This window comes from Pogona vitticeps, chromosome 10, assembly GCF_051106095.1.
Source record: "Pogona vitticeps strain Pit_001003342236 chromosome 10, PviZW2.1, whole genome shotgun sequence".
Lineage (NCBI taxonomy): Eukaryota > Metazoa > Chordata > Lepidosauria > Squamata > Agamidae > Pogona > Pogona vitticeps.
Genome location: NC_135792.1, coordinates 23,985,101 through 24,008,069, shown reverse-complemented (window position 1 = coordinate 24,008,069; position 22,969 = coordinate 23,985,101). Strand labels below are relative to the sequence as shown.

The window sequence follows — 22,969 nt, the reverse complement described above, 5'->3', positions numbered from 1 at the left end:
TTGTGGGTCTTTCAATAAAATGTTGTGTTGCTGCCTATGTGGATAACCTTATCACACCTGTTTTGAACTACTGTTGCCTTTTAAAAGGTTTTAATTTTTTTAAAAAATTTCATGACGTTTGTGTTGATGTGTCAGTTAACATTCTGTCAAGCGGTCTCAACAAAAGAAGCTCTAGGCATTGAATTGGAAAGAAGCAACTTGGGAACCCCAAAAACACCTCCTGGAATAAATGTCATGTGCCCTCAAAACAGGAAAGGAATGTGGTTATAAGCCGCATCACCACAGGGGGACATTGGTGTGACTACAGCCTTCGTCATTTTTAAGGTGCAATGGGTAACACAACACGGCATGACTTGGATGTAAAATGCAATTTGTCCATTCTGTCCTAGCTACTATCGTAGCTACTATTTCCAAGCTCCGTTTAATGGCTGGAGGCTTATGCTAGCAGGGTCACTATGACTGCGTTGCAGCCTTCTTAAAAGTCCCTGTAGATTTCAGACCCTGGTGGAAGCAGCATCTTTGGTCATCCATATATGAGCACCCAATCCAATCCTCCAGCCAACACCAGGAGCTCTCCAAGGTCCTGTCCACTTATGAGGTGTTACTTAAGCCTGCCTGCTTCCTTTTTTATATGGAACCATCTTCTGCTGGGACCCAACCGCCAGAGGTTTCTTGAGCTCCTGTGCAGGTCTACATCCTGATCTGCTCAAAGCCCACAGCCTGGAACAGGCTGGAGATTTGCTAGAGAGAATCCCGGAGAGAAGTTCCCATCTCTGTCTGATAAGGCATAAACATAGACTTTATCAACCCAGTGAAAACAATGCCGTTTTCCCCCTCCTGGAACTGCCTCTGTTTCCCATTTATGGGAGTTTTGAGGAGTTATCTGGATAGATGAGCCATTCAACTATAGCCCCCTTCATTTTAGTGCATTTCGGGCAATGCCTGTCACAAGAAGCTTGTGTGCTGCAGTGTATATACATCTTTATTGCAGTGCAAATAGTACAGGCCTAAAATAAAGAAAAGGCAAACAGGGTCACTGGGAATCCAAATATTTGCATTTTAATATGTTTCTCCTGCTCCTATATTTAGCAGCCAGAACGTTCAGGTAAACAGAGAAAACAGTAATCTCTAGAAGAAAATGAGGGAGGCCAGATTTTTAAGAAATAGAAGAACAGTTCTCTTTTACCATTTTTAGTAAACGTCCTTGCCAATGCCGGTAAATCAAATGCAACCAGTACTGAATGGTTTATGAAAAAAGGAGAAGTGAACAGCTTGTCTGCTAAAACACAGAGCCTAGAAAAGGTGTTTTCAGCGATAGGTCTCAGACTCGCATGCCAGTTTACCCAATACACGATGGGGGTTGTAATCCAAAAAGTACCTTTTTTAAAAGCTCCAGTTTTCCTATCCCCTGTGACCTAGAAACACCCCCGCATCTCGCAACTCATAAGCAATTGATAGAGACCAGCTTGAAAAGTATCTGCTATCTTCGAAAATGTGCTCAGATAGGGGATATTTATTTTATTTTATTTTATTTTATTTACATTCCGTCCTATTAGTGAAATGCCCAATTCCGGGAGGTTTACAACAGCAAACAAAATATATACAAATGAAATCACAAATAAACAAAGAAATTAAAACACTGAACCCAATAAACCCAGAGATGGCGCCAGAAGCAATTCTCTATATAAAACAGCAGGAGGAGAGGTGTAAAATCAAAATCAGACAGGGTCGGCATGGAAGGCCCTCCTGAAAAGTAGCATTTTAAGTTGCTTCCTAAATGTTAACAAGGAAGGGACCAGCGTAGCTTCACCAGGAGCTGATTCCACACAGTCGGTGCCACTGCGAAGAAGGTCCTGCTTCTTTTGGATGTCTTTCAAGCCTCCCTTGGGTTGGCTACCCAGAGGAGAACAGCCTGGGAAGATCTGGTGGGTGGGGCAGGCGTCATTGGGGAGAAAAGCCCCAATAATTAATGTGACAAATGTATATACCAAATATTCTGAAGTTTTCACTTAAATATATTATCGATGCTAGAAATGCAAAACTGATAAACACATATAGTCCATCTGTTGTTGCTCAGTGTTCAGTATTGTAGTAAACTGCAATGCATTCTTATTTCCAAAAATTAGCACCAGGCATAATTGCTATTACTATTATTTTTACTATGAATCAGCACAGGTCAGCATGGGGCGTTCAGGTTACAGGCTCTGCTTCTACTACTTGGCTTTTGAAATGTCTGTAGACACACTCCTGCAATCAGCTTCCTGCCAGGAGCCGAAAATCAAAGAGATTTTGAGTTTTCTGCAATGTATTTAAATATGTGTACGCCCCCCCCCCCAAGATTTCTACTTGGAACCCCTAAGAGCATTCCCCCCCCTCTCCTTTGCACTCTTATATGTGCTGGACATAAATTTGGCTGCAGTTCACACCTCCTTGTCAAAATTATGGTGCGGTGCCCTAACAGTTGAGCCACAGGTGGTCCGAACAACAATTAACCAGCATGCAAAATTGAGGGGAAACTTTACCAATCGAGAAATAAAAGGCATTTTCCCCTTTACTCCCAAAGTCATTTCAAACAGTGCAAACCACTTAAAACCTGCTTCCAAGCTGATTGTCTTTCTTGGGTAAGCATGATTTCCTATGGTTGTACTTCAATGTATTATATACCAGAAGCCGTCATCAGAACTCCTGTTTCCTTTCATTCTTCAGCAGGGCAGGAATCTAAAAATCTATTATCAATAGAATAGTTCAACCAGAACATGTTCTCTGGAAAGAGCAAAATAACAGAGCAGGAGGAGAACTCATAAGAAGCTGAACAGCGGCCTAAATGAACGTACGCTGAGCAATTGAAAAGGAAGGAACAATAGACATGTTCAGCTAGCAAAATAAACCATTATGGCGTATAAAAATAAAGTTTTGCTTTTGTTAAAAAAGCAGACCTCTAGGAAGGCATCTGAAAAATGAAAATCCTCAAGGCACCATGTGGTGGACACAATATAACAGTAGAATGGGATCTCAGAGATCCAAAATCTAGAAGTTATGAACTCGGTAAAGGGTGTTGGTCAGAACAGAAACAAATGTGGGCTCTCGGTTCTTCCTCAAATCATCCTTCCATCATTTCTGTCACTTGGACATTCAGAAGCACCCCATCAGGGGTGCTTGCTGCTGTCAACAAATACAGCATTTATAACAAATATACTTTACAATCCCTCTAATCAGAACAAGGAAGCAGACATGATTTTCTTCCCTCCTTACATGAATAACTAACCAGTTCAATTAATACTGAGCTGGCTGGCTGGTTCAGTGGTTTAGGTATCTAGCTGTGGAGACAGAGGTTGGGAATTCGATTCCTCCACTGTGCTCCTGTTCCAAGGAGAAGAGCCAGCCTGTGTAGCCTTGGGCAAGCTGCACAGTCCCAAGGCATCCCCAGAAAAAGGGAATGGTAAACTATGTCTAAGTATTATTTTCCTGGAAAACCCTGAAAAGGGTTGCCATATGTCAGAATTGACTTGGTGGCACATGATGATGATGATGATGATGATGATGATGATGATGATGATGATGATGATGATGATGATGATGATGATGATGATGATGATGGTGGTGGTGGTGGTGTTGGTGGTGGTGGTGGTGGTGGTGGTGGATCGATAGCTCAGTGGTTTAGGTATCTGTCTGCACTCTGTGTATTAGGAGTTCAATTCCCCACTATGCTTCCTGGGAGAAGAGCCAGCCTGGGTGGCCTTGGGCAAGCTGGACAGCCCCAGGGTGCCCCCTAGAGGAAGGGAACGGTAAACCACTTCTGAATATTTTCTACCTGGAAAATTCTGAAAAAGGTTGTCATAAGTCAGGAGTGACTTGATGGCCAAGGATGATGATGATGATGATGATGATGACGATGATGATGATGATGAATATTATTATTATTAAAATTAACATTACACTATCTATTCCAATAAAAGAAGAACAACTTGCAAGACAGCCTTTAAGGGTGACCAATGGCACAGCATGAATGAGGTTAGCTGTCTCTTTTATTGTGGTTGACTAGGAGCTGTTTTTTTGGTTGCAGGATCTGGCAGAGCCACCTAAGAGCAGAATGAAAAAGGATGGTCTCAAAATGTTCCCAGCACTGTTCCCTATTCAAATTAAATTAAAGGAAGAAATTTAGTTTTCTTCAGCCGTATTGCTTGGCTACATTCCTAATTATTTAAAAAAAAGGAAGACGAGAGAAATGAAAACGAGGGAGGAAGGACAGATCTTACGTTTGCTTATCCTTAGGTGAGCTGCTCCTAGCTGGAAAATTATATCTTCTCACAATAAATGTGAGTTAAAAATAGCAAGGTTTACTGGGTGGGAGGTGTTCTTCTCAGAAACCATTTGCAATAACCCTGTTTTTCCTTAATTTCATAGCAAGGCTTGGAAATAATTGGTTTCCAAAGTAATTTGCATCCCCCAAATTGTTAATTTGGGTAGCAGCGCTTTAAAACACTGTCGTTTCCATTCTTGAACGAGAGCAACAGTTTGAATAAGGATTACCATTTCACGTGACTTTTATTTCTAACTTTTCAGAACCTTTTTAGCAGACATTTGGGCATTTTTCATCATTATAATTGATTGTTGTAAAATTTCAAAGCAACCCACTAATAATAATTAATGGAGTGGGTTAACTTAATGCATTTCACTAAAACAATTCATGTTAATGAACCAGCTTTTGGTCTCAACAGTAATAATAGTGGTAACGCTAACATTTGGAAGAGATGCTTTGTGTCATTCAACCGTATACCACGATGTTTAATCTTTTCTTAATCTGGGTACCGAAGTATAAACTGACTGAACTAAGAACAGATCTGTCTGGTCGCTCAAATGATCCTCATGTCTGATGGTTTAGACCTTCATAGTAGGTCTAAACTGCCTGAAAAACCTACAACCACTACAAGCAAAATTCTTCATTCTCATTCTTTTAGGCTGTCTGGGAAAACACCTCAAGGAGGAATTTTCCAGCCAAACAAAGTTTCTCAGGACTACTGTATTTTTTTTTACATCAGGGTCTCAAAAGGACACACGCACATGCACACACACACACACACACACACACACACACACACACGAGAACCCACCAGGAGCTAGAAAAGAAAAAGCTGGCTGATTGTTCAAAATGATACAACCAACCCATCCTATGCTTTTAAAACCTAAACAATAATGCAGCCAAGCAGTCACCCCCCCCCCTAATTTTGCACCACTTACGTTATTTGTCTTCTGGTATTATTTTCATTATTTGTACAACATTGCTCAATTTGTGCAAAAAAATGCTCATGTTTGTGCTTCTCTCTCTTGTGGGAATTCACACCAAACGTCTTGTCCTCTTGTGATTCTTCCAACTGAGGAGAACAAGGCAATCCGGAATGTGTGTGCCTAATAACTAGTTATGTGGAACTGGTTATTTCTGAGTTCTGCCTTCCTTTGTTGTTGCCTTCCTTTCCTGTTTTTACATTCTCAAGAGACGTTTCTGTGATCTTAGTCAGACAAAGTGGAAATCAAGTGACTCAATACAACTGTGGTCTGACCTAGCTCGGCTCTTTCTATGTTCTTATCATTCCTTTTCTATTCAGTTAGAAGCTCAGTTGCCTTCAATGGTCTGATATTCTGCGGAGTGGAACATATTTTAGTTATCAGATAGTGAGATTGTGTAATTACCCCTAAGTAATTGTTCTTTTTGAATGAACAGTGAGATATGTTTAATATGGACCATAAGAGTTTGATAGTGTAAAATCGTGATTTTTCTCTCTCTTTTAATTAAAGGTTATGGATTTTAGCACGGGGTACAGTAGCATATGATCAATCATAGGCAGGAAGTTCATAAATACCTTGCATGCTCTGTGGTCCATGCGTTAATTTTGTTTCTGACCTGGGGTGACTACAGCTCCCATCAACCCCAGCCAGCGTGAGCACACATGCATGTTCAAGCACTATCCTTTGAGCCACTTGTCAATTCCAAGCTCAGGCATCGTTTGGACTGCTAGTAATCTCTCACTGGGTGACATTAAACTGGTCCAGTTCTTTCAGCCTGACCTACCCCATAAGGAAGATAAACTGCAAAGGAAGGGAAATATATGCTAACTAGAAGAAGTGAAGGATGGTGGTCCTAATAACAAATAACAAATAACAAATATTAAAAGACATCATCATATCTTTAACCAAAGGACAACCCTGACCAAAGGCTAACTTGAAAGTCACAGGGTTATTTTTTTGGGGGGACCCCATAACCAAACAAGACTTCAAAGAGAAATTGTTGAGATAAGGTATACATGGATGCTAGACATGTACTTCAAAGGACTGAATATAAATCAAGGGTTCTTAAATCCTGCCCAAGTGGGAAATGCTACCTTGATTCACACAGTTTGCCACTGGTGGCAACTCTGTTATTGTTACCTTGTAGACTGAAAATGGTCCCATCACCTCCTGGCAAAATAAAAGGGGAAGAGATGGAGGCAGTGACAGATTTTACTTTCTTGGTCTCCCTGATCACTGCAGATGGTGACAGCAGCCACGAAATTAAAAGACGCCTGCTTCTTGGGAGGAAAGCGATGACAAACCTCGACAGCATCTTAAAAAGCAGAGACATCACCTTGCCAACAAAGGTCCGCATAGTCAAAGCTATGGTTTTTTCTGTAGTGACGTATGGAAGTGAAAGCTGGACCATAAAGAAAGCTTGCCTTGACAAAGAACTGATGCCTTTGAATTGTGGTGCTGGAGGAGACTCTTGAGAGTCCCCTGGACTGCAAGGAGAACAAACTTATCCATTCTGGAGGAAATCAACCCTGAGTGCTCACTGGAAGGACAGATCCTGAAGCCGAGGCTCCAATCCTTTGGCCATCTGATGAGAAGAGAAGACTCCCTGGAAAAGACCCTGATGTTGGGAAAGTGTGAGGGCAAGAGGAGAAGAGGACGACAGAGGATGAAATGGTGGGACAATGTCTCCAAAGCCACCAACATGAATTTGACCCAACTCTGGGAGGCAGTGGAAGACAGGAGGGCCTGGTGTGCTCTGGTCCATGGGGTCATGAAGGGTCAGACACAACTTAACGACGAAACAACAGTAAGACTGAAAACTGGCATTATTCACAGCCTGATAGCCTATTCCTGTATTAATGAACCATTGCCACTTTTTCCATGATCTCCCCCCCCCGAGGTAATTAAAGAGATAATGTTAGTATTGTGCATATCACATATGAATGTATAATAGTCTATAATTAAGATGACTGTGATTCTATTATAATTTCTATCATTTTGTTGTGTTATTTTTAATGGATCATTGCTGTTACGTTTGGTCCAGTTGCCCAGGAGACCCTATGAATGAGTGATCTCGAAAATGTCCTGCCATCAACAGCCCTGCTCAGCTCAAGCCTGTGGCTTCCTTGAGAGATATCTAAGCAGGGAAGTCACAGACTACAGAACAAATTAATTTGACAGTTGTAAGAGAACTTCACCACTAGATCCATAGTGGTGAAGGTTACAGAAACAAACGCTTCACATATTTATTTTTATTTCTAGCATTGGATAATGGCCCAAGACATTTTGTTGAGGGATGTCAAGGTCAAAATGGTACCCAGGCCCCTTGCAACCTGGCGAAGCACACAGGGTTGGCAACTGATTTTTTTTTTCAAGACTGGCAGTGGGACAACATTCTCCCCAACACCCCTGAAGAGATTGCCTCTCTCTGCCCAGGAGACAGCCGTGGGCTGGGTGCAAATTATGACCCCCCAACCCCATACATGCAAGAGGTAAACAGGCCTGAATACGGGACAATAGAACGAAGATTTTGGAAGTCAACCTGGTGTAGCAACAGAGTCAAAGTCATTGAACAACCTTCCCCTAATGGTTGAAACCAGCTCTGAACTCTCTTTAAACAACAGGCCTGGCAGATCATCCCTGCTATGAACATTTTGCAACTGTCATGCATCATCTTTCAACTCTAAGCCTGAGGAAGTGAATTTTATTCACGAAAGCTTGGAATTGATGTTTGGGGTTTTTTTTAGCGGTCTAAATAAAGATGCTAAATGCTTTGTTCTACTCATTTTATCAGACAATCTCCATATAAATAAATCGGTGCCCACCGTCCTCTCGGAATCAGCCTCTTCCACATGTATTATCTGCTGCCCAATATCGCTCAAAAACTCTAAGAAATACTTGTCGAGTAGAACAGAGCAGCAGAACTCGCTAAGGCTGAGCGTGAGCTCCATCGAGTATGCTTTTATGATCTTAACCCCAATAAAACACCTGCCCTTTTCAGATGTAAAACATGAAGGATGATAGGCAGAAAAGCTGCCGACGGCAAGTGGCAATTCAACTTGTTGATCTCAATAGGCTGGAGGGACGCTTTGAACTGAAGAAAGGGGAGAAAAAGAGGAAAATGCATCTGGTCGGTTCTGGGAACTCTTATAAGAGCTAATGGAAGTGTAGTGCCATCTTGCATCAAGGGCTGTGCTGTTACATAAAGCAAAAGGAAATGAGGAAGATGCAAGCCAGGCCGACATTGCGCTCAGCAACCTACTCGGTTTCTCAGCAGACTCTTGACATCCACCATCTGGATCTAGGTGTAAAGCAGAAGGGAGGGATAAAAGATTTGTTGAGTGGTTAGGGATTTAATTCCTCACATGCCCCTTCTTTGGGTTGAAAGACAAGGGATTGCAAAACTTTTTTCCTTGCTCTACTAGACGACAACATACTTTCTGGCACTCATGACAGTAGAAGTTAAATAGACATAGGAGCTTTGTATTTGTGTGCCAGGGGATATGGATAAGAAGCCTGGAACCACAGGTGCCACAGCTGTCCATTCCTGCCCCCCAGAACCAGCCCACTCAACTCACGGGTTGGCAACATTGCACCAAATGCGGTGCAATCCTGCCAAAATAACACTCAGACAAAGATTGAGGCTGGTGACACTAAAAGGCACCAGGCAATGGATCTAGTCAAGGGTTTAGTCCAAACTTCAACGGAGCTTTCCATGGTGCTGAATCGATTATAGGAATAGCTCTGAAAGATCCAGAAAAGTTCAGAGCAGAATCTTTTATATATATATATAAATTATCTCCTTTCACAACTAGTCACAGTATTGGGGAGGGAAGCAATGGGGCCAAGACCACAGAAATTGCATGTTAAAAGGAAAGGCTGACAACAATATAGCAAGTTCCTGTTTAGAGATATGCTATATTTAGATACACATTCTTGAGCCTTCTCAAACAGCCTTTCCAGTTCTGGTGTGCCTTCTTACACTGCAGCCATCTCCACCATTACAGGTCCACTTTCCTGCCTCCATTGCTAAGGTGTATACTTTTAAACATGGAGAAATCAAGGAAAGGGTTGCAAGCAACCCTCTGCTTGAAGAGACTTGAGAGTGGCATCAATTTGCCCTCACCTTCTCCTTTCAAAAATAGTTTTTTTATATATTGGAATAATAATGAAGCTATTACCTACATGAAAAAGGAGAGGAGAAAGACTGCTTTATTAGCATTTTTATCGCGAGCTGTCACACAATGCCTGAACATCGCACCTCAGACACCCCGCAATTTCCCAGCGTTTGATAATCCATGGGGGGGGGGGGGAAGAGATCAGCCAAGGGTGTTATGCAAGCAGGAAGGGTGAGATAAGAAGCCTCCACTTCTACTGTAGTGGTAATTTGTGTGCAACAATATATCTGCTTTAAGCATTTTTTTAAAAAATAATAGATTTTCAGACTCTCTTCTTAGAATGCCCGGAGGCAGGGCTGGTCCTAATTTTAGGTAGAGTGAGGGGTTTGCCTCCGCTCTCAGAAGCTTTAGTCAAGACTTGACTTCCAACCCACCTGATCACAACCTGACACAGAAAGTGGGTGGCATGTTGCCTTCTGCTTTAGGTAGGCAAATGTCTTGGGCTGAGCCTTCCAGGAGAGATCATCCTCACCTTAGAACGGCAGAGCTGGAAGGGACCCCATGGGTTACTGGGTTCAATCCCCTGTCATGGAGGCCCCAGTGGGGTTCAATCCCCTGTCATGGAGGCCCAGTGGGGGAATCGAACACCCAACCTCTGGCTCCACAGCCAGGGACCCAAACCACTGAGCTATCCAGCAGTCCTGGGAGCACCTCTCCTTTTCTTTTCTGAAGGAGTTCTTTGAGCTGCTTTAGATGGAAATGCTTCTCCAGAACATGCTATAGAAGTATTAGAACAAGGGGTGGAATTTTTTGGATTTTCTGGACCACGGAGGCCATCATTCTCCATTCTGCATTCTGCTTACCCGACAGGCACCTTGCAAATACTTGCATGTGATAGGCCTGGGAGAAAGGTTTACTTTAGAAGACTTTTACGGCTTGGCTGGGCTACGCTCCACCCTAGTTCCCTGGCACTTCCCCAGGTCTAAGCTGAGTGCTTTCTTTCTGAACAGAACACTTAGGAGGAACTTGGCTCTGCCAAGCTGCGAATCCTTCTAATGTTGACCTTTCTCCCAGGTGCACCCCATTCAGGTATTTGCATGGTGCTGCAGAGTAGGTAGAAGAATTGTGATGTTAGTGATCCAGCAAATATGAAAATCCCATCCCTTAATAGAACCATCAGTTTGGGTAGAAAATCTCATCCTCTAGTAGAACCATCAGTTCCTTAAGTGGCAAATTAGAACTGTGAGTAGGGTCTCTCTGTATGTTTGCCTTTAAACTACTAAGTCAACCATTCATTTGATCGCCATCTTGAGAGCCTTAAGCAATACACAGCAGTGGTTCCCAACCTTGGATCCCCAGGTATTCCCAGAAGCCTTCACCACTAGCTGTGCTGGCCAGGATTTCTCAGAGTTGTAGTCCAAGGCCATCGGGGGACCCAAACCTGGGACCCACTGACATACAGGCGCGTGCCCAGAATTCTACGAAGATAAAACAAAGCAAAGCAAAGCGTGCTGCTTATATACCACCCTATAGCGCTTCAAGCACTCTCTGGGCGGTTTACAATTTAATTATGCAGGCTACAATTGCCCCCCCAGCGAGCTGGGTACTCATTTTACCAACCTCGGAAGGATGGAAGGCTGAGTCAACCTTGAGCCGGCTACCTGGGATTTGAACCCCAGGTCGTGAGCACAGTTTTAGCTGCAGTACAGCGGTTCAACCACTGCACCACGAGGTCACACAAAGTCAGCTGATAGAAGACAATAGACTCAGAACTCTGTGCTGGACCTGGGAACTTAGTGGGTCATGAAACGTAGAAACCCGGCTCTTAAGTTTGCATTTAGTAGCAAACATCATATGAGTCAAACAATAAAATTCCCTCAGAGATGCATGCTTGAGCAACTGGGCTTGCAAAGTAAGCTCCTGTTTACCTCCCAATGACCAATCACAGAACGAAGCAAGCTCAATGCAGGCAGGGGGAAAACATGTCAAAACATATGTCTTTTGACACTGAAAGGAACTCCCTTTTGAAGGCAGAGTTGGGCTTTCACGTATCTCCAAAGACTTATTTGAATACTGGTGGATAAGTAGTGTAAGCCACGAATAACTAAGCAGTGGATAACCAGATGGTGCAATATTTTTACAACCGTGCCATTGGTTTTGTCTCATCCACCATCTGTTAAACCCACAATAAACGGCTGCCTCTCTCTCCTTCTTTTCTTTTATAAAAGTATTAAAGCCGTGTGAGTTGAAGCCCATTGGAAGAATTCTGCACCTTCTGTCAAGTTCATTGCTCTTCGGCGCACGTCGCTATTCGTTTCTGCCAGAACACTATAATTCACAGCCGACGGGACCAGAAGCTCGGCAGACAATGCCGATTGTAGCCAATTCTTTGGGAACGGTCGTTGTTCTCACATCGTACAAGCAAGAAATCATGAGGTTTCCTTTGTTGGCTGATGAAAGCATTCAGGAGAGGAGGTCATGTTCTCGGCTGGGATTATTAAGTCTTTCAAAATTCACTCCTGTAATTAAGTTTCTAGGTGATAGGAGTCAGAAATTAAAGAATACCAATTTCCCCTGCTCTTTTTTTAAAAGAATGCTTTGTCTCCAGTCCAAAAGCGAAGGGCTTGCCATTTTACAATGGGTGGGGGATAATTAAGGGGAGAAAGGGGAACCCGATGGAGGCCAAAGGCAATATCTGGGCCAGTCTGGTTGTGTTTGTTCAGAAAACAGAGGCCCAGAATTGAAGCCACCATTTGCATTCCCATAGTGATGTTGAATAGAGTTGTGTGATGCAATCAGGGCCAGCCTTACTGTTGGGCAACGTGGGGCAACTGCCTCAGGTTTCAGATGTGAGGGACCACTGTGGGCGGCCTTTTAGCTCTTTCTTCTGATTCTTCTCCCGTTTCCTTATATTTTAGGATAAAGCTATATATGTCAAAACAATCTTTCATGGCCTCTTGCTCAAAAAACTGGCCTGCTGTCTCATGGCCTGGTAGCCATGGACGACCTTACCTTGCTAGCAGTGCAGTAAGGCTCGACAGCCAGTCTAATCTGCTTCTGTACATAGACTGGGAAGGGGTGCCATTTTGTTTTTTCTCCTCAGGTTTTGAGTGCAGAAGGATCAAGGAATGGTGGCAGGCTCAACTCTCCACCATGAACACCTTTCCACCCTACCATGAAAGACATTCAGGACCAGAATCATATCTAAGAGACGGGTGGTTGGGGATTTGAACCAGGGCGCTGGGATTTAGAGAGTACAGAAATGCTGGAAGGGTACAAACTCATTCAGAGACAAAGTTTGCTGCTGGAAAGGTGTGTGGTTGAGCCCACAGACCACCTCCTCCCATTCCTCTCTAACTGGAACACAAATTAGGTGGGCTCAGTGTGGGACTAGCAAAAAAGAAGAAGAAATTACATCAAACTGGAAAATGAAAAGAAATTTATATCTTAAGGCAGACTGAAGGAAGTTTTTTTAAAAACAAAATAGCATCCAAACACCCAATTTTTGTACTTAACAAAACTTGGGGGGGGGGGGAGCATTTTTCAAGGATAGAAAAATGAAATGTAGATGTTTGCTTTTTGTCCTAATGAAGACAATATATTCAAAATGCAGCCTCTGAGTGTCACTGGATGTCTCCTTGAGCTTAGCTTGGCACCCCTTTAGATCAGCTTTGTTTGCTGAAGCTTATGGCCAGCTGTGCCTCAGATGGCAGAGACTCTCAGGCAGGCTGCCACTGACGTTTGGGAGATGATGGTTGGGTTCCACAACTGCCTACCCTGTGCCCCCCCTCCCCGTTCACCTGTAAATGTCAGGCAGAGTAAAGAATGTTGCTCTGTTACTAGCATTGAAGAAAGACTGAAACATTGGCTATTCTGACTGAGTGATCTGGGCTCTAAAATAATAATCATAATAATATTACTACTAATAAACCCTTTTCCAAGCTCTGCCTCTCTTTGAACAACTAGGAGCAGAGCAGAGGACTAAATATGAGAGGGATTGATCCAATAAAGGAAGTCACAGCTGTGGGTTGGCAAGACCTGATCAGACCGGGCTATTCACAATGACACCATTTGGAGGTCATACATTTCACAGCTCTGATGGAGTGATTTCTGAGATCTGCAACTGTTCATAGTACTATTGTTGTTGTTGTTGTTAAGTTTTCCATTCCCTTCTTCTGGGGCAGCTCTGGGACTAGACTTCTTGCCCAAGGCCCCACAGGGCTGGCTCTACTCCCAGGAGGCCCCATGCAAAATCGAGCTTCCAATGTTTGGCTCTACAGATCCCTAACCCAAAGAACTATCCAGCCTAGCAGGTTTTTAAGACACCCCTCCAGATATTCACGGATGACAACTCCCATCCATCATCTCTCTTGGATAAACTGGGTGTGGATGATGGGCACTGCAGTCTGGCAAGTTCAGGAGGAACACACCTGATATAGCCACTTACATGACTATAAAGAAAGACTCCCACGTCTAGCTGTGATTTCAGATCCTGCTCTATCATCTCACTCTGCCTTTTTGCATCCTGCTGATGAGCCCCGGGAACAAAAGTCTAATTAAAACAAACTTTGCAGAGAGAGAACCAATCAGCTGCTGCTCTTGCATGCACCAGAGGACAAATTCAGCCCACAAGCCAGGACTGGATTTTTAGAAACATCATAGCATCTCACATTAGGATTATAGGCACTGTTCCTTGTTAGATGAGATAGTGAAATTTCAAGGAGCTGCCTAAGCACAGTGTAGTCCGATGAGCGCCTACTTAGAAGTAAGTCTCCTTACGATCAATAGGACCTTCTTCCAGATATGGGTGTATGGGACTGGGTCTTGTGACTGCAATCCTAAGCCCACTCCCTTGTCAGTCCTGGTGTACAGGAATGCCCTAGTGTGTGCACACACTATATGCACATGCATGTATTTGCATGAACGTTTACCTGCATGTGTTTTTGAATGGGGTGTCCCAAGATGTATGTGGGTGGGAATCATTGCATCATTCTTCAAGGACTCTCAAAGCAACGAGATTTTCAAGATTTCCCCATCGGACACATATTTCATCCTTCAAACAGACCTGTGATGTATGTAAGTATGGGAGCTGGTGACCTATACACGGTCACACTCAACAAACATCATGGAAGAATAAGGATTCAAACTCAAGCATGCCTGGTTTTTGTATATCGGGCAAAATCCAAAGGAACAAAACAAAACAAAACAGGACAAAAACAGTTGGCACCTTAAAGGGTAACTATCATATGAGCTTTCGTAAACACATCCACTTCATCAGACATATGGAAACAGAATGAATTTTAGTATGCTATCTATTTCATTCTGTAGTCAGAAATCACTTAGTGCAGACATTTTTTCAATATCTCCTGAAATCATCCCCCGGTCCATTTAAGGACCTTTTCCCAGCATTTGAAGCACCTTCCTTGGCTCACTTCCATGATGGCCGAGAGACCGGGGTCCCCCCCAAAAAGACCTGCTGAGCAAGAGAAGAAATATTGAGCGAGCCAATCTGTGCAGGTTAGCTGGTTGGGACTGGGTCCGTGGTTGCCACTTTAAGGGAAGGAGGCACAGAGCCACATCTCCCTCCATCCAAAGCAGACAAAAAGAAACCAGATGGGCTTCTCTACGACTGAAGCAAGCTGTCGTTCTTCCCATGGAGGGGGCCGTGCTGGAAGCACAGAACACCAGTTTCCTCAAAAATCCTAGGAAGATAAATGTCTGCATCCCTTCTCGGTGAGGTAAGACAACCCATCTCCACCCCGGCTACATCCCAGTCTCGCACATCGCACAATTCACACTACAGATCCTGTATAAGTGGGTCAGAGCAGGAGGCAAAATAAAATAAAACTCGCTTTCTGACCCAAATCCACACTGTATTTACTCAGCCAAAAAGCCCTTGATTTTGAAGCAACTGCCTTAGGGAAGCTTGTGTATGCTTCATTCCCCCCTCCCCCCTTTCTTTCTTTTTAACATGTCGGTTGAGCGCCTAAGTCTTGCAACGAATGCGTCACTAGGTCTTCTGTGTGGTTCACGTACAAAATTGCTTCTGTCAGGACCATCTGATTCAGCTGTTGCAATGTGAAGCGCACGCCTCACCGATCTACGTCAGCAAGCTCCACTCAACATTTCACTTGGTTTGCTACCTTTTTTTTTTGCAAAACTTCGATGACTTCCATGTTACGAGTTGCCACTTCCTATTGTGTTCCCACTCTCCAGGAGGATCCGACATTTGCTAAGGGTCCATATGGGATGCCATATGCTTCCAAGAGGAATATACACGTGGAGTCGAGACGCAGCCTTGATTTTGAGGGGGGGGGTTGTTTTCAAGATAATGAAGATTTCAGTAAAATTAGCAAGCCCCACTGAAATACAAAATATTTGAATCTCAAATGCAGAATTTCTAGCATGCCAACTTCATTACATTGAAGCAGTCCCACTGAGTTACATGGAGCTAATTTTCACATATGTACTGTACTTAAATGTGTGTTGCCCCAAGCTTTTTAGAGCTAGGAGGAGTACAAACTAGGACAATAATCTCCATCAAATGGCACACACTAATTTATGTCCACAGGTGCAAAACCATAAAAGCATTCTACGGATGGGATTTAATTTTTGAACACCATCATTCAGAATTGCCCTAAGTAGAATTCTGGGGTCTTTGACTCCCCTTCCTCATATAATTTACACCTGGTGCATAAAGCCATTAAGTTTACCCCTGATCTATTCCTCCTTCTGTGTTGATACAGCCTGATCGGGCTACCTACATTCTGCATCATCCTGGAGGCTGTATGGCTATGTAAACTGCCGAGATAAGTGCTTGCACTTCCAGTTTTATGACTACTCCATTGTGAGCGAGGGTACCAATACCACCAGAGAGGGAAATGGGAAAGAAAAAGCAGTGTGTGTGTGTGTGGGGGGGGAACTTACTGTTTGGGAGAAAGAGATGCCACCTTGGCAGGATTTTGGAGCTGACCACCTGGACTCCCCTCCAGCAAAATGAAGAGAAAGCCCCCCCCCCGAATACAGCTGAGAGGGTGGCCCTTTTTTTGAAGTACATTAAATAATCCACACTATTATCCAGGAAGCAGTAGGGTTTGCAAGACTTATCACCCCAGAATTTCAATTAACCTAAGTGCTCCACCGGATGGGTCCTTTGGAGGCTTTCTGAAGACTTTAATTTAACTTGATTACCTCCGCCAGTTCTCCTGCCCGGTGCTCTTTCCAAAATCCTCTCTGTACGCTTCTTGACCACTTTCAGTCAATTTACTAGGAAAGATATTGCTCTAAGTCTGTTTTCAAACCAGGGCACTTCAGTGGCATTCTTGCTGATGCGGACCTGCATGCTTCAGCTACGAGGGTGTGGATCAAGAAAGCACAACTGACACAGCCAATTAATTGAAATGCATGCTGTGGATAAAGTCTGAACACAGCAATCCACAATATAAAAACCTCCCCTTCCATAAAACCTGAACTGAACACTACAAAAACCATTGACAGGCTAATATCTAAACATTTGGGAAGATGAGCAGACATGGAAAATGCCAGCTGTGGGATTCAGGATTTCCGTTTCTGCAAATGAGTGGGGCTATACTTCTCTCTCCCCCCTCCCTCTCCCTCTCTCCCTCTTACAATTGTGTCAGCACCAGACAAATTGCTCTTGAGAAGATCATTCAACAAACACAGGACTAAAATGGCTAAAGCTTGTTGCTGCACTTGCGCTCCTTGGTGTTTCTGTCAAAGAAACCACAGACAAAACCCTGAAGTTCTTTGCATTCTAAGTAGGAAGATATTTGCAAAATTTTGTAAATTCTTCTCAGAATCCAATTAAAACAAAATTCCCACCCCAATCCCTTGAATGAACATCTTTCTTTCATTTTCACAGGTAAGCACAAAGAATCTCAAAAGTTCTGTTCCTGATGGGTGAAATTATGAGACTTTTTGCACATGTCTCCCATTGTGGCAATTTATTATTATTTTTTTTTTTGCAAAATATTTGTGGAAGTGTTTTTGTTTGCTTGTTTCGGGCTCCCAGACCCTCTACGTGTGCAGAAAAGCTTGTATTTTGCATTACAAACAAAATTTAATTTATTCATATTAAAAGTTCTTATTTTGCACAGAAAAAAATGTTTATTTGTGCAAATTGCAAGGTTTTGAGCAAAAAACAGGGACTGTCTTTTTTTAGCTAATGCTGCTGGCATTTTTGCTGTTGTCTAGGAATCAACAACCTCACAGTACTTTCCCCTTTTATCACTGAGTGATGACGTCAACCTTTTCGGTCAAGGTCAAGGACATTTGAAAGCCTATGTTACCTCCTTCGCTGGTGACCCCACCCAAAGTTTACCTAAAGCAGCCATAAGCGGGCAGTAATTTCACCCAGATTGGCATCTTAGGACACACTCTAAATTATTCTGTTGGTGAGGCAATTCTCTAAAAATGGAACGGCGGGCACCAAGCTCTTTTTATTGACATGACAAACCAGAAATAGCCCCCAGGGACTGCTTTGTTAGAACGAGTGGATGCTAATGATGACGACGTGTTTTTTCCTTCAATGAAGCCGGAGGATTTGCATTGGTGTCCAAAAGGAGGGAGGTATTTCATTAGCATTCCCCAACTGTATCAACAAAAGCCTCCCTCCTCCTTCCAAGAAAGCAGAGAACAGACCCATAATGACTTGCTTCCCTCTAGCGTCTACTGTTTTGTCATTTGTTAAGGCCCAGACAGGAGAACGGGTATCTGTAAAATGAACGCTGACAAGGGGTTGGAGGGGGGACCTTGGTTGCATCCTTTGTGCATTTTCGTGAGGGACAGCTGTGCTAATGAAAGGAAATGACAGCTGGCACTACTTCCGCTGGAGGCAACAATACCATGAGTTGCTAATGAGGTGTGGCCTGAGTCACATACAGATTGAAAAGGAATTCTCCATTTCTCAGGGTCCTTTTGATCTTCACCTCAAGTCCTTAGGTGATTTTTTTTTAAGGTACATCTTCCCATTTCTCATTTCTTGGCAAATCAGCCAGTAAGGATAAACAGGAGGCTGAAAGTCCCAACAAACAGCCTGCCTGGAAAATGTTGGGTATTGTAGTCCAAAACCGCAGATCGGCACAGCGCTGTTGGCAAACGTCGTACTGCGAAGAAACGATGGGCGTATGAGTTATGAGAAGAGAGGTTAGGAAAATATTCACACCCCAGTTATGACTGGAAATTCACATGGATCCAACCTGCCCCTGGAGATTATTTGTGAATTGCGGTAGGTTTACAAAGAGGATCAAGATTCAGCAGGGCAGAGGGATTAATCAAGAAGATTTTTAAACTCCTGAATGGAGAACTACAAAAAAATTATCTGCAAATTTAATTTTAATATTTTGGTAGAGAGGTTTCTGTTTTGCAATCTCTGAGGACCCAGGAGGTCCCTGGGGATGAAAACCAGCCACCAGATCCATCAAGGCAGCCCGCCCTGTTTTATGTCCTATGAGGTGCAACTATTATTTTAATTGTGAAACCGTTCTAAATTTGAGCTCATGGTCTTTTACCCTGTGTTTTGTTTTCCACTTACAATGAATGATGGTTAGGCTGTAGATGGCTTGCGATATAAGGCCCATTAGAAAGTTTTTGTTTCTGTCTTTACACTTTGTTTATTCCTAAGAGTATCCTCCCAGCTGCTCATTTAAATATATGCAAATCTGGAATGGCCAACTGCCTAGCTCGTTTGAGGCTCAGCAAATGCAAACAGCCAGCTGGGAGTAGAATAGCATGGTCAAGCTCATTTAACACTTGCCAGGTGGTAACTCAGCTGCAGAGTTCCCCTGACATCTCCCTGTCAGAACCCTGAGCCAAGTTAAGTTCTATCCCAACCATTTGCCAATTTTGTTTCCATCTAAACTATTTTTTAAAATCACGAATACTGATGAATTGATCCAGGATTTTGTGAATGCCAATTAAAATTTAAACTATAGAACCGGAATGTATCAGCAAATTTGATTGTATTCAGTTTGGACTTAATCAGAACTGTGGCTTGCTTTCCCAGGAAATTTTGAAATCGGCATGCAACAAGCCAAAAAAGGCTTTCTCGGTGGCTATTCCTCAGCTTTGGAATGCCCTGAGAAGGGAGGTTACAGAACTGACTAGATGCGACCTTGGGCCACTCAAAATTCTTGAAAAGAAAAGAAAAAGTGCATGGGAAGAATTACTATCTTGAAATTCTTGTAGCAAAAATGGAGTAGAGGCATAGTAAGGAAATATTAGTATTATATGAAAGTTGCTAGCATCATCCAGCTATACAAATAGATTCGTGTAGGGCTGGGGAATGTCTACCCCCCAAAAAAAAGTTATTGGACTATAGTTCCCATCATCCCTCACTATTGGCTGTAATGGTTAGGGTGGCCAGGAGTTTCAGTGCTACAATTTCTTTGAATACAATAAAGAGTAAGATTGTTTTTCTTTTTGTCCAGTAAATTCTGCAGAGGGACCACTTCTAAACCATCACAAACTCTGCCAGAAGAAGGCCGAATAACCTTGGAAAAATGGCACCACACTTTTCTAAAAAAGGAAAGAAATTGCACCTTGTTTGACAGCAAGTCTAGAGTGGGTGCATGGATCCTCAAGACCACAGGGGGAAATGGGGCAAAATGTTTTTAAACCTCATAGCTTGCACTGTAAAAGAAAAGAAAAAACCAATCCACCCTCAATTCAAAAATGGTAAACGGAAAAAGTAGAAAATTCAGGTGGCAATTGAAGCATATTAGTATTCTTTTCAAAACATTGGCTGGAACCCAGCAGTTATATTCCAACTTGAGTAGCAATGGAACTTACATAGTTGTTTTCTAATTCAATGACCTTATTCTAGTTGTGACTTACTGCTGGGATTTCACTTAATATTTTCTTAAGACTAAATCCACTCCTATTAATGCAAAAATGCCAGTGTTAGTGTTCCCACATTAAATCTAACATATTGTTTTTAAGCTGTATGAAAAGTTTTCCTCTGTTTGGCTTGCTGTCCTGGTCCTCCAGATGTCGGGCAAAATCCCCATTGGGATTCCTATTGGGATTCTTTAAGCTAGACTTTTGGAGTGGTCAAAGAGAGGAAGTCATCAAATAGAGAACTTGCCAGTGTAAAATAGGATAGATGATCACCTGCTTCATGAACTGCAAATGATTTCATTGGTCACAGGTGGGGGTAAGTTTAGAAGGTGAAGAAAAGCACTCTGCTCATGTTCAGATGCCCCCTTACATCATAATCATTTCTCAATCCCCACCAGTAGAATGTAGAAATGCCATTTCATTTGTAAACTTCCTATTTTCACAGAGCCAGTGTTAGGTTTAGAAAGAGGGGCTCATATTTGAGGGCAATGCAAGCTGATTCAGGACCAGCCACCCCAAGCCCACAAGGATCCCCATGGCCAAACCCCATAAGTTGTTAGATCCAGGTAGCAAATCAAGAAGCCCCACACTTCTTCTCCTCCTCCTCCTCCTAAGCCAGGTATAATCTTCTCTGATTCTTTTCTTCCTGCTCCACCCGTTTCTACAAGGCACAGCAAGCCACTCCAGAAGGAGCGTGACCACAACGCAGCTCCCGTTCTTGTGAAAATATTTCAAGATCATTTCACACTGCTTTGAACCTGCTGAGAACTATTTTTCAGTTCTCGGCCCTTTGTAGACTGTAAAAAATGATTTGCCGTGCAAGCCCAGCAAAGCAAATGTAGCGTACCATTCGTCCCCGCCATCTCCTTTCAAACCTGCATCTCTCTCCCCACCCCCCACCCTGTCAATGCCAATTGTGTCTTCTCAATAGAGGATTGCTTATCTGTAGAAATGAGCACGAATCGAACCATGAACCAGGGAAAAAAAACAATGAACGGGGCTGGTTCGCAGTTCGGTTCGTGACCCTGTTCGGGGATCCTGACTTATCAAAACAAAATGAAATGCTCCATTTTTTTCCCTTTTCACATTTCATTTGCTTTGGCAAAAAGAGATGCCCACCTAACCACTTCCCACTTCTCCTGTTGCCTCCGCCCTCCTGTCACGAACACAAAACCGAATCCTGAACTGGTTCGGTTTTCTCATCATTTTTTTTTAGGTTCGTGCTCCTCTCTGTTGGTCTCCCAGCCGTCTTCCTCAATTGGCATGCTTAGCTTTTCCTCTCCCCATTATTTTTATCCTCAGAAATCACTGTCATCATTTATTTATTTATCTGTAGAGTTATAACCAATTTTCCTGATACCATTTCCCCAAGGAGCATAAAAGACTAGTATGGCTGCCCCGATAACATTATTACTAATAATAATAATACCTAAAAGTTTAAACCCATATTGACAATCAGATTTGAAAATGAATAGCAGAACAACAAATGGAAAAGCAAAGAAGAAGAAGAAGAAAGAAAGAAAGAAAGAAAGAAAGGAAGGAAGGAAGGAAGGAAGGAAGGAAGGAAGAAAGAAAGAAAGAAAGAAAGAAAGAAAGAAAGAAAGAAAGAAAGAAAGAAAGAAAGAAAGAAAGAAAGAAAGAAAGAAAGAAAGAAAGAAAGAAAGAAAGAAAGAAAGAAAGAAAGAAAGAAAGAAAGAAAGAAAGAAAGAAAGAAAACAAAATGATGATCAAATCATTTCAGTTTAGCATAAAATCTAAAAGAGGCACAAGAGCAATATAAAATCCTAACTTGGAAATAATGCATTACAAGTTAACATATTACTTATAAGACGTGGGTTAAAAATAGCAGCATAGCAGCATTCCTTGCATGAACTTACATAATAAATGGTCAGCTGGTAACTCTTTTGCCCATAACTTTAACAAAGTTTAGTCAATAATACTAAAACACTGACTGACAAGTCATTTGAAGGGATCTGAGGCCTTATAGATAAGTTTTATTTCTAACAAAAGGTTTAAATTTAAATTCTATAGTGCATCCCTTTTCTTACAAGTGTTCATGAATTTAAACATTTCACAAAGAAAGATACTGCATTAACTCATCGCTGTGTGGATTTCAGATGAATTGAGCTTTACTTTGTATTAAAAGTGGTCCATAAATTCCAGTATTCTCTATTTGTGATGTTTTCACAAATACATTTGCTCATGTTGTCTCCTAATACATCTCCCCAGAATTTCCTATGTTGTATTTATGGATTCCTTGGCCATGTATTCTATGAAAGGATACTACTCTTCAATTTAAAAAAAACCAACTTTCTCTTTTTCTGCCCTTGTGTCACTTGTAGGTTTTGTGTTAGTTGGCCCAAAGTTGCCATATTCTATACCTATTGCATCTATGTCTTCATAGATGGTTTTGTCAAATACTTCCATTATCTCACAAAGGCCTGTTTCTGCTACTAACGATATATTAATCAGTCTCTTGTGCATGATGCATTGTTTCTAAATGTGCATCTATGCCTACGAGCTGCGGGCTGAAATCTTACTGTGCTTGGCATAGTGTAAAGTTACACCTGTAGAAATATGCAGGGAGTTAGGCCCTGGTAGTCTGTGTTGCCTTCCTGATGACTCAGTTGAGTGTGCTATTGATTGCTCAATTAGTTGCAAAATAGCACTTGTGGAACTGCATGCTGGACATGACTTCCATGTTGGTGCAA

The 22,969-nt window shown here is 42.5% G+C and overlaps 1 protein-coding gene across 4 annotated transcripts in view; it reads right to left on the bottom strand.

Annotated features, from left to right (window-relative positions):
* The window catches only part of SMPD3 (sphingomyelin phosphodiesterase 3), a 120,995-nt gene that overhangs the window by 86,708 nt on the left and 11,318 nt on the right, over positions 1 to 22,969 (bottom strand). The gene's annotated exons all lie outside the window — the stretch shown is intronic.